General features: G+C 36.9%; 1 pseudogene; it reads left to right on the top strand.

Annotated features, from left to right (window-relative positions):
* The first annotated feature begins 1,055 nt into the window (after positions 1-1,055).
* On the top strand, positions 1,056-2,074 carry LOC138984216 (histone-lysine N-methyltransferase SETMAR-like; annotated as a pseudogene).
* The last annotated feature ends 8,771 nt before the right edge of the window (positions 2,075-10,845 follow it).

Genomic DNA, 10,845 nt, shown 5'->3' with positions numbered 1-10,845 from the left:
ATATTATACATGTTTGAATGACATTCTCCCAAATCATCCCACCCTCGCCCTCTCCCACAGAGACCAAAAGACTGTTCTGTACATCCGTCTCTCTTTTTTTAATGAATTTCACTTGTCTGTGTACTAGAAAAAATTCACGCAATTTTCCCCGTGTTTAATAAGTCATAATTCCTTTGACAAAATTATATATGATAAATTTGTAAACAAGCCCATTTTCATTTCATAAGAGCTATTAAAACTGTTAAGATTATAAGGAACCCATCTGTTACTGTTAAAAGTCAGTTCTTAATTCTTCAAAACAAATATAGGTGAATAACTTTAGAATATCTCAAATGGTTAAAAAAAATAAAAAGCAATCTAAAACTCAACAGGCAAAGGAAGCAATTTAACTAACCTTCAAATTAAACAATAGTAAATTGCAGATTGTGTGCAAAATTACCTATTTTGCATATGTAATTACAAGTTTTTGCATCATTAGATATAACTTTGGAATTTATCCCTAGGACTTGCCTATTTTTATCGGAAATATAAATATATGAGTATTTTACTAATGTTACCATGCCTCAGCTTTCCTTCAAAATATACTGTTGTCATTATTTTCCTTTCAATTAAAAGCAATGGATTCATTTTTTTCTGTCATCTTAAAATTCATATTCTGCATTTCCCCTCAAGCAAAATCTTTCCCCCTATTTGTTAACAATAAATTTTTCAATGTGGTTATAGACTCCTGTCTCCCACATTGCAGGCAGACACTTTACCATCTGAGCCACAGAGAAGCCCCCCTGTAGACTCCATCCAGGGTGTTTAATAGTAAATTTGTTATATAGTTGTAATCAATGTATATTTTAAACTTTTGCAATGAAATAATATTACCAATTTGCCTTGTACTAGGTTGGTGCAAAATAAATTGCGGTTTTGCGTTGTTGAACTTTGCCATTTGATATTGGAATGCATTCCTAAATAAATGTGGTTATATTATACATCATTTTAATGAGAATTTCTTATTTTATGTTTCTTTGATAATGACATATAATTGTGTTTATTTTATAGAAAAGATGCTAGACACTGAAAATTCAAGTGATTTTTTTTTTTCATTCGAGTTCAAAACTGGTCATAAAAGATCAGAGACAACTCAAAACATTAACAACGCATTTGGCCCAGGAAGTGCTAATCAATATACAGTGCAGTGGTGGTTCAAGAAGTTTTGCCAAGGAGATGAGAGCCTTGAAGATGAGGAGCTCAGTGGCTGGGCATCAGAAGTTGGCAACAATTACTGGAGAGCAATCACTGAATCTGATCTTCTTACAAGTACAGGAGGAGTTGCTGAAAAACTGAATGTTGACCATTCTATTGTCATTTGGCCTTTGAAGAAAATTGGAAAGGTGAAAAATCTCAATAAGTGTGTTCCTCAGGAGCAAACTGCAAATCAAAAAAATCATAACTTTGAAGTGTCCTCTTCTCTTATTCCATGCAACAACAATGAACAATTTCTAGATCAGATTGTGACCTGCAATGAAATGTGGATTTTATATAACAATCGGCAATGACCAGCTCAGTGGTTGGACTGGGAAGAAATCCCAAAGCTCTTCCTAAAGCCAGACTTGAAACAGAAAATGTTCATGGTCACTGTTTGTTGGTCTGCTGCCCATCTGATCCACTACAACTTTCTGAAACCTGGTGAAACCATTACATCTGAGAAGTGTGCTCAGCCAATCAATAAGCTGCACCAAAAACTTCAACATCTGCAGCCAGCATTGGCCAGAAGAAAGGGCCCAGTTCTTCTCCATGATAATGTCTGACCGACCACACATTGCACAACCAATGCTTCAAAAGTGAATGAATTGGGCTATGAAGTTTTGTCTCATCTCCCATATTCACCTGACATCTTGTCAACCAATTACCACTTCTTCAAGTATCTCAAAACTTTTTGCAAGGAAAATGCTTCCACAACCAGCAGGAGGAAGAAAATTCTTTCCAAGAGTTTATTGAGTCCTGAAGCACAGATTTTTATGCTACAGGAACAAACAAACTTATTTCCCCGGGGGCAAAATATGTTGATTGTAATGGCTCCTAATTTGGTTAATCAAGATATATTTAAGCTGAGTTACAAACCACTCCAGTATTCTTGCCTGGAGAATCCCGTGGGCAGAGAAGCTTGGCAGGCTATAGTCCATAGGGTCACTCAGAGTCAGACATGACTGTAGAGACTTAGCATGCATGCCCATAATGATTTAAAATCCATGGCCCAAAATCACAATTACTTTTGTACCAACCTAGTAAACATTAAAATTAGTGATTCTCAAATAAAAATGGAAAATGGCAGATTTTATTTTCTTGGGCTCAAAAATCATGGTGGACAGTGAAGGGATCACGATTCTTGGTCCTTGGAAGAAAAGTTATGACAAACCTCACAGCATATTCAAAAGCAGAGACATCACTTCGCCAACAAACATCCATATAGTCAAAGCTATGGTTTTTCAAGTAATCATGCAATCGTGCATGGATATGAGAGTTGGACCATAAAAAAGGCTGAGTGCCTAAGAACTGATGCTTTCAAATTATGGTGCTGCAGAAGCCTCTTGAGACTCCCTTGGACTGCAAGGAAATCAAACCAGTCAATCCTAAAGGAAATCAGTCCTGAATATTCATTGAAAGGAATGATGTTGAAACTAGAACTTCAATACTTTGGCTACCTGCTGCAAAGAGCCAACTGATTGGAAAAGCCCCTGATGCTGGGAAAGATTGAAGGCAGGAGTAGAAGTGGGCGACAGAGGATGAGAAGGTTGGATGGCATCACCAACTCAATGGACATGCGTTTAAGTCAACAGTGAGGCAATGAAAGGCAGGGAAACCTGGCATGCTGCAGTCCATGCCATCTCAAAGACTCACACATGACTTAGTGACTGAGCAACAACAAATCTGGTTTCAACTGATAATCACTTAAGAAGTTTTAAATAGATATCTGTACTTAGGTCCTCCCTACCTACAAAGTTTACAATTTAATTAGTCTGGGGAATGTCATGACCCTTTCAACATTTTAAAAATTATCCAGGTTCTTCTAGTAGCTGCCTAGGTATAAAACTTGGAAAGAAGCTCTGAATATCTTAAGACCTAGGAATTTTAAAATTCCCTTCTATGCCAAATACACTGTCACTTGCTTGAAATCAACTATCACCAATTCTGAAAATGGCTTAAAAATTAGATTTATATCTCTTAATTTACAGAAAAACACAAGTACTATAAGCACTTAAGTAATTTGTTCAGTCACATATGCTTCCCAGGCGGCTCAGTGGTAAAGAATCTGCCTGCCAATGCAAGAGATACAAGAGACTCGGTTTTAATCCCTGAGCCAAGAACATCCCTGGAGTAGGAAATGGCATCCCACTCCAGTATATTTGCCTGGAAGATTTCATGGACAGAGGTGCCTAGTGGGCTAGAGTCCATAGGGTCTCAAACAATCAGACATGACTGAGCAACTAAGCACAGACACACACTCAGAGTCATACATCCAATCATGTTAAACACCAAAATTTTTAAAAAGGTGTTTCAGATTACAGTATTCATCCTCTTCAATTTTCTATTCTGGAGAGGCTGACACAGTCTTAGAGATTTAAGAACTATTAAAATGCATGTTGAATTATTTCCTTTGACGTATTTATGCTAATATATTTAAGTATAGGCAATACTCACTTGTCACCAAATTCTATGCAAAATGAAGATATCCAAATATGGAATAGTACTAAAATTTTAGAATAAACTTTAGAGAATATTACCTATTTCACATATTAAAACATATATATATATATACCTTTTATATATATATATATATATATATATATATACATATATATGAAAGTGAAAGTAAAAGTTGCTCAGTCCGACTTTTTGCCACCCCAAGGACTGTATAGTTCTCCAGGCCAGAATACTAGAGTGGGTAGCTCTTCCTTTCTCCAGAGGATCTTCCCAACCCAGGGATCAAACCCAGGTCTCCCACATTACAGACTGATTCTTTACCAACTGAGCCACCAGGGAAGCTCCAAATATATGAGCCTGCCCTGGTAAAGAATCTGCATGCCAATGCAGGAGACTTGGGTTTGATCCCTGGGTTAGGAAGATCTCCTGGAGTAGGAAATTCCATGTACAGAAGAGCCTGGCAAGCTACAGTCCATGGGGTCTCAAAAGAGTCAGACAGGACTTAGCAACCAAACAACAACTATAAGTAAAATATAAATATACATATAACAACTATGTGAAAGTGTTAGTTGCTCAGTGATGTCCAACTCTTTATCACCTTATAGACTATAGCAGGCCAGGCTGCTCTGTCCATGGAATTCTCCAAGCAAGATTACTAGAGTAGGTAGCCATTCCTTTCTCTAGACGCTCTTCCTACCTAGGAATGGAACCTGGATCTCCAGAATTGCAGGCAGATTCTTTACCATCTGAGCCACCAGGGAATCTCATATACCAGCTATAAATAACTATAAACAACAATAACTATAAGCAAAAATATATATAAACACATATGTATTTAAAGTTGACAATAAAACATTGCTACAAAGATAAGGATATTACAGAATATTCATTTCTATTCCCCATGTATGCTGTCAACTTGATACTTTGTCTCATGGAATCTGTACCACACAACATTCAAGAGATAACGCACTCCACCACTTCTAATTTTTGTATTGTTTATAATGTTCAACATAAAGGTATACTTTCAAAAGTATCTCAATGTTTATCTGAATACAAAGTTAAACTTTGACTATTTTAAAATTACTTAAAATATTCTCGAAAGCAAGTATTTCTTTATTCTGAGTAATTACTAAGATCCATCATGGAAAAAGTAAGAGAGTTCCAGGAAAACATCTATTTCTGCTTTATTGACTATGCCAAAGCCTTTGACAGTGTGGATCACAATAAACTGTGAAAAATTCTGAAAGAGATGGGGAATACCAGACACCTGACCTGCCTCTTGAGAAACCTATATGCAGGTCAGGAAGCAACAGATACAACTGGACATGGAACAACAGACTGGTTCCAAAGAGGAAAAGGAGTTCGTCAAAGCTGTATATTGTCACCCTGCTTATTTAACTTCTATGCAGAGCACATCATGAGAAACACTGGGCTGGATGAAGCACAAGCTGGAATCAAGATTGCTGGGAGAAATATCAATCACCTCAGATATGCAGATGACACCACCCTTATGGCAGGAATTGAAGAGGAACTAAAAAGCCTCTTGATGAAAGTGAAAGTGGAGAGTGAAAAAGTTGGCTTAAAGCTCAACATTCAAAAAACGAAGATCATGGCATCCAGTCCCATCACTTCATGGGAAATAGATGGGGAAACAGTGGAAACAGTGTCAGACTTTATTTTTTGGGGCTCCAAAATCACTGCAGCCATGAAATTAAAAGAGGCTTACTCCTTGCAAGGAAAGCTATGACCAACCTAGATAGCATATTCAAAAGCAGAGACATTACTTTGCCAACAAAGGTCCATCTAGTCAAGGCTATGGTTTTTCCTGTGGTCATGTATGGATGTGAGAGTTGGACTGTGAAGAAGACTGAGCACCGAAGAATTGATGCTTTTGAACTGTGTTTTTGGAGAAGACTCTTGAGAGTCCCTTGGACTGCAAGGAGATCCAACCAGTCCATCCTGAAGGAGATCAGCCCTGGGATTTCTTTGGAGGGAATGATGTTAAAGCTGAAACTCCAGTACTTTGGCCACCTCATGAGATCAGTATTATTATTATATTGAGTAAATAGTGTGTAGTGTAATTCCAAGTTCTCAGCTTTTTAAAACTTTAAAAATCACAAATGGAATTAAACTATACCTTGTTAATGTTAAAAAAATAAGTATAATTGTTTTTTGTCCAATTTATAAACTAGTTGTGAGTATTGATAAAAATGAGAGACTGAAGGGTTGAAGAAAACTAGATAATTATAAAAATATTTGAATATAATAAGATGAAAACCTTGTCTGATTGTAGGAATGAATTAAAGTTAGTAGCAGTTCAGCTTTTTCTAAGATCTCATTTTAAAAGAAGACTAAATAACCATTTTTACTACATGTGGTTTTAATCAGTGTGATATAATTTTCAGTTCCTTTGATTAATGAGTACATTCCCAGCTTTTAGGTGTTACCTATTTGTTCAGAAGCCATAGAAACACTCTGACTTAACTGGCTTAAGTACAATTTTTGACTCACTTAATTAGCTTTTCTAGAGTTGCTAATAACCATACAGCCTTAACTGTGAACCATGTAATTATTTTGACATTAATTCTCTCCCTGGGATATCTTACTCTTGATGTCATCATTTCTCCACTTCAATTTCTGGCTAGTAATTTTACAACTGTAAGGAAAATACTACTAGAAGACATGTATGAATATTATATATATTAAAATTTTGTGGTATACATAGGTGTTGACTTTTAGTCTCTCATAACACCTATATTCTCTATAATATCTGATAAGTTTACCAAAAATGAGGTGAGAAGACTAATTATGTACCTTGAAGAAAGGTGAATCAATGTCAAGCCTATCAAAACATACCTGATTACTTTTTCGTTTGGTTTAATTATTTATATTAAATTACAAATAAGTTGAAATAGCAAAACCATGGCTTAGATATTTTTTATTAACCTAAACCAAATCCTCATTCTTTGCAAATGTATATGTATATTTGAGAGAAAGGGAGGAAAAAAAAAAACATGAGAGACAGAGAGAGACTGTGAATGGTAAAACAAACAAAAAAGGTAAAGATTTTGGGTTAATATATCAAACTGATACTGCAGGACAGATTTTGCTTACTCCAAAGGTGTTAAAATATATTTATTTCAAATTAATTAAAATAAAAATGTATTAATACCAACCACACACAAAGAAATGAAGCTAGCTAAATGCTGATGAATTAAGACCCACTGAATTCTGAAATAAAGCTGTTCAGTCAGGGTAGAGCTGTAATCCTACTCCTAATCTCAAAAATCACAGTATTCAATCACAAATTCTTCAAATTTTCAGTAAAAGTCCCAAATCCAAGAGAGGAATCTGGCAGTCTGAGTTATCAGTCCTTCTTCTACTTGGAAAAGTCCAATCCTTCTTCGATCTTCCACCTCTAGGTTTTGTAGAAGCTCCGCATACAGCACACACTGTCATGTGGCTTTTGCACACTCCTGGTAAATCTATTCTTCCCTGAGTGCTGTCAGAAACAATCACTTGAGTCCAAAACCGCATCTCATTTAGATTTCCTCCCTTCATTTGTTGGCATTCTAATCCCCTGAGTGTGATTAGGTCAAGTGTGAGCCATAGTTATTTCCCACTCCTTTCTACCTGACAATCTCACAGCATCTGCTCTGAGAACACAATGACTAATCATCTTTTCCCCTGTTTGCATTGGCAACTGACCCAGAGGGATGGTATGGGGAGGGAGGAGGGACGAGGGTTCAGGATGGGGAACACATGTTTACCTGTGGTGGATTCATTTCGATATTTGGCAAAACCAATACAATACTGTAAAGTTTAAAAATAAAATAAAATTTAAAAAAATAAAAAATAAAAAGAATCCTGTTGCCAATTGTAGTACCATGGTCCCAGATATTTTTGACCTCTCTGGAACCTCCAGTCCATGGATAAAAGCAACTTTATTTTCCTCCCTCAATTCTAGGGTCTCAACCTGTCCTTTGCTACCCAGATAAAGTTATATTACTATAGCAAGCCATTATAATTATTCTCCCTTGCATTTCTCTCTGTATTCCACGTGTTTGGAAAAACAAAATCACACTATGAAAATACACAGTATCCACTTTATCTCAACTTTCATTAGTGAAGATCTTTGGAATGTTGAAAAATGCACTTTAAATCCAAAATCTGGAACTTGAATTGAATATTCACATTTCCAGGCATCTTGGCTATATATTTATAGTGTATGAATTTTATTCTGTCTTTTATATTTTACTTTTCTCCTCTCCTCAGTTGACCAAAATAACCTATTCTGTCCTTTGTCTAAGTTTATAACCTTATTTTTATTAAGAAAGCTATAGCACTTGAAAGAGAACTTCTCCAGATTCCTTTGGCATATCAGTATATGTCCAACTTTCAACTCACGGAATTTGTTTTCCTACCAATTTATTATATATGAGCCATTCATGATCCTCTTTACAGCTAATGTCCCAACTCAAGCATTAATTTGTTTACCTTTATGTCTAGTTACAAATATAGCCCAGGTATTTGTTCTTATCAAAGTAAAAGAGGAGAAGAATGTGAAGGAAATGGCAGGTAAAAGCTAAGAAGAAAAAGAAGTGATGATAGGGAAGGGAAGGAGAAAAGATGTATGTGTGCATGCATGTTCCGTTGTGTTCAACTCTTTGTGACCTCATGGACTATAACCCACCAGGTTCCTTCCAGTCCATGGGATTCTCCAGGCAAGAATACTGGAGTGGATTGCCATGTCCTCTTCCAGGGGATCTTCCTGAACCAGGGATGGAACCTGTATTTCCTGCATTGGCGTGTGGATTCTTTACCACTATGCCACGTAGGAAGCCCTGGAGAAAAAGATGAAGATGAAAAAAATAAGAGGAAAAATTCTTCTCTAACACCCAGCTGTCAAGTTTACTTTCCCCACTTCAAAGGAAATTTCTCAAATTAATAAATTTGACAGTCCCAGACTTACTATGGTTCAACTTAATATATATATATATATATATATTTTACTTTTATGATGGTATGAAAGCTATACCCACTTAATAGAAACTGCACTTTGAATTTTGATACTTTCCCAGGCTTGCCATATGCTGTATGATACTGGGCAGAAACAGCTGTAACTCCCAGTCAGTCACTATACTAAATAACCACTTGGCTCACAGCTATTCTTTACCCAGACAACCATTCTGTTTTTCACTTTCAGTACAAGCATATTAAGTGCATCTTGGGCAGAAACATTATTTACAGTAGCCAAGATATGGAAGCAGCCTAAGTGTTCATTATGTATAGATAAAGAACACACACACACACACACACACACACACACATAATGGATCATTTGCCACAAAAAGGAATAAAACTCTGTCATTTGTAAGTGGATGAACCTAGAGCATTTTATCCTTAGTGAAGTAAGTCAAAGAGAGAAAGACTAACACTGTATGTTTTCACTGAAATTCGGATTTTAAAAAAATAATACAAGCTAATGTATATAACAAAAGAGAAGCAAAAAAAAAAGAGAGAGAGAAACAAACTCATAGACACAGAGTACAAACTAGTGGTTACTGTTGGGAGAGGGAAGGTGGGAGGGGCAAGATAGTGGTAGAGCATTAAGAAAATACAAACTACTCTGTAAAATAAATAACAAGGACATTAAAAAGCAGAGACCTTACTAACAAAAGTCTGTCTAGTCAAAGCTTTGGTTTTTCCAGTAGTCATGTATGGATGTGAGAGTCGGACTATAAAGCAAGCTGAGCACCAAAGAATTTATGTTTTTCACCTGTGGTGTTGGAGAAGACTATTGAGAGTCCCTTGGAGAGCAAGAAGATCCAACCAGTCCATCCTAAAGGAAATCAGTCCTGAATATTCATTGGAAGGACTGATGCTGAAGCTGAAACTCTGATACTTTGGCCACCTGATGTGAAGAACTGACTCATTTGAAGAGACCCTGATACTGAGAACGATTGAAGGCAAGAGAAGAAGGGGCCAACAGAGGATGAGATGGTTGGATGGCATCACCTGCTTAATGGATATGAGTTTGCGTAAGCTCTGGGAGTTGGTGATGGACAGGGAAGCCTGGTATACTGCAATCCATGGGATTGCTAAGAGTTGGACACAACTGAGCGACTGAACTGAACTGATTGTACAGCATAAGGAAATATAGCCATTATTTTCCAATAACTTTAAATACTGAAGGGTCTTCCCTGGTGGCTCATTTGGTAAAGAGTCTGGCTGCAATGTGGGAGATCCAGGTTCAATCCCTGGGTTGTGAAGATCCCCTGCAGAAGGAAATGGCAACCCACTCCAGTATCCTTGCTTGGAGAATTCCATGGACAGAGGAGCCTGGGGGGCTACAGTCCCTGGGGTCACAAAGAGTTGGACATGACTAAGTGAGTAACAGTTTCATTTTCACTTTAAATACTGAATCATTAGGTTGCATACCTGAAACTAATTGAATATTTTTTTTTCTAATTTTATTTTATTTTTAAACTTTACATAATTGTATTAGTTTTGCCAAATATCAAAATGAATCCGCCACAGGTATATATGTGTTCCCCATCCCGAACCCTCCTCCCTCCTCCCTCCCCATACCATCCCTCTGGGCCGTCCAGTGCACCAGCCCCAAGCATCCAGCATCGTGCATCGAACCTGGACTGGCAACTCGTTTCCTACATGATATTTTACATGTTTCAATGCCATTCTCCCAAATCTTCCCACCCTCTCCCTCTCCCACAGAGTCCATAAGACTGTTCTATACATCAGTGTCTCTTTTGCTGTCTCGTATACAGAGTTATTGTAAGTCAATTTTACTTCAAGAAAAAATGCATTTTTTACTTATGTTTTCACTTTATGATGAGTTTATCAAGACAGAGCCCCATTGCAAGTTGAGAAAGATCTGTATACACAGCATCTTCAATTTCTCATCTGTTCTCTATTTAAACACTTTTTCCTACACTAAGCAAGCTAATGTGCTTTTGTCAAAGTCATCCAAATGATATCTATGTTGCTGTATCCAAGAGTCAATTCTTAGTTCTTATTTCACCTGACTGAAGAGCAACAGTTGCCAGTTAATCACGCACTCCTTAATAAAATGTAATCTTCAGGATAGCACATTCTATTAGTTTTTCTCCCACTTCATTGGCTGCCTTCCTC

This window comes from Bos mutus, chromosome 20, assembly GCF_027580195.1.
Source record: "Bos mutus isolate GX-2022 chromosome 20, NWIPB_WYAK_1.1, whole genome shotgun sequence".
Taxonomy (NCBI): Eukaryota; Metazoa; Chordata; class Mammalia; order Artiodactyla; family Bovidae; genus Bos; species Bos mutus.
Note: the sequence above shows the minus strand (reverse complement) of the source record. Positions and strands in the feature narration are given on the sequence as shown.